This window comes from Sinocyclocheilus anshuiensis, unplaced genomic scaffold, assembly GCF_001515605.1.
Source record: "Sinocyclocheilus anshuiensis isolate Anshui unplaced genomic scaffold, SAMN03320099.WGS_v1.1 scaffold1184, whole genome shotgun sequence".
Taxonomy (NCBI): Eukaryota; Metazoa; Chordata; class Actinopteri; order Cypriniformes; family Cyprinidae; genus Sinocyclocheilus; species Sinocyclocheilus anshuiensis.
Genome location: NW_015547647.1, coordinates 897,626 through 899,474, shown reverse-complemented (window position 1 = coordinate 899,474; position 1,849 = coordinate 897,626). Strand labels below are relative to the sequence as shown.

The window sequence follows — 1,849 nt, the reverse complement described above, 5'->3', positions numbered from 1 at the left end:
TAAAGGTGTAATCTGCCGATTGTCCTGCAGGTGACCGCATAAATCTGTCTTCTTACGATGCACTTAGGGCTTTACGATTACTCCAGAGCACTCGTAGATCTGCGATGATTTTCAAGTGCTAGCCTACTTAAGTTACGATGCTTTTGGGAAACAGACCGTAATATTAAGATCAGTCGTATGATTGTTTTTACGAACTTCTTAGGCTTACGAAGCTTTTGGGAAACGCAGCCCTGAAAGAGATTGTAACATTATGCTTCATATTATGTAGAGTGTAGTTTATTTTATTTTATTTTATAAGCAAGCACAGAATAATATGATAAAATAAACACTTAAACATATCTAATAAAAATTGAATTAGATCATATATACATAAAAAAACTATTAATATATAATATAGGTTATCTTAATATATAGTTTATCTAAATAAGTTTCTTGTGTGTGTGTGTGTGTGTGTGTGTGTGTGTGTGTGTGTGTGTGTGTTTTACATTTCTTATGCTCACCAAGGCTGCATTAATTTGATCAGAAATACAATAAAACAGTAATATTTTGAAATAGTATTACAATTAAAATAATTGTTTTCTATTTGAATATGTTTTCAAATGTAATTTATTCCTGTTTTTGGCAGCATCATTATTATTCCAGTCTTCAGTGTCACATGATCCTTCAGAAATCATTCTAATATGTTGACTTGCTGCTCAAGAAAAATTTATTTTTATTATCAATGTTAAAAACTGTTGTGCTGCTTAATATTTTTATGAAAATGGTAATACATTTTTTTTCCAGGATTTTTTAATTAATTGAAAATGAAAAAAAAAACAGCTTTTATGTTAAATGGACTTTTTTGCAATATTGTAATTGTCTTTACTGTCGTTTTTAATCAATTTAATGCATCCTTGACAAATAAAAATATTACGTTCTTTCACAAATAAACTTACTGACCCTTAACACCTTGGCACCTCTCATATTTGCTTTAGAAAATATAAGAATATATATTTATTTTCAGTTGCGGTATTTTGAGATTTTGTTCTTGTTTTTGGCTTTACATGGCATGAAATTATAAAAAGAAGTTTCTCAAAAGCAATTGCACATTTCCACTGAATCTTCATTCGTGATAAATGAATTATTTTTCTACAGCTGTTCCATCCATAATCGCAGGGCTGTGTTTTGAACGGCAAAGACTCCATTGTTTTACATCTGCAGCAGAAGAGGGGAAAAAAACATCAAAAAGAAAAATGTACTGTAATACAGAATCATCTTTTTGAGAGAGATCCCAGGGGCCTCGTATTTCATGGAAATTGCTCTCATTCACAGAATAATGTAGCTCTTTATTACATATCTTTGTCTGGATGAAAATAATTTGCTCTCCACCACCAAATCTCCATAGTTCCTGAAACGTGTGCAGTCAGATCGTGCTTTACTCGAGGAAATGTTCTTAGGGCAAGGCCATAATCTCCCTTAACTTGTCTAGTAACTTTCCCACGCTGAAGCATCAGGACTTGCAGTGTCTTAGAATTTCCTCTCTTCATAAGTGTCGCTTTACAAAACCAATGTTGGAAAATTGTCTGTTTTTTTTTTTATTGCTATGTACTTGAACATTTTGCCAAAGGAACATTTTATTTCTGAACTTCATAAGACATTCAACAAAAGGACAACTTGCTTTTATTTTATTTTATTTTATTTTGTATTATTTTATTTTATATTTTATTTTATTTTATTTTATATTTTATTTTATTTTATTTTTTATATTTTATTTTATTTTAATTGAATTGAATTGAATTTATTTTTTTTATTTAATGTAATTTTATTTAATTTTATTTATTATATTTTATATTTTATTATTTTTTATTTT

General features: G+C 28.7%; 1 protein-coding gene across 1 annotated transcript in view; it reads left to right on the top strand.

Moving 5' to 3' along the window:
- Positions 1 to 1,849, top strand: part of LOC107701923 (tyrosine-protein phosphatase non-receptor type 13-like) — an 84,115-nt gene that overhangs the window by 21,199 nt on the left and 61,067 nt on the right. The window lies entirely within an intron of this gene.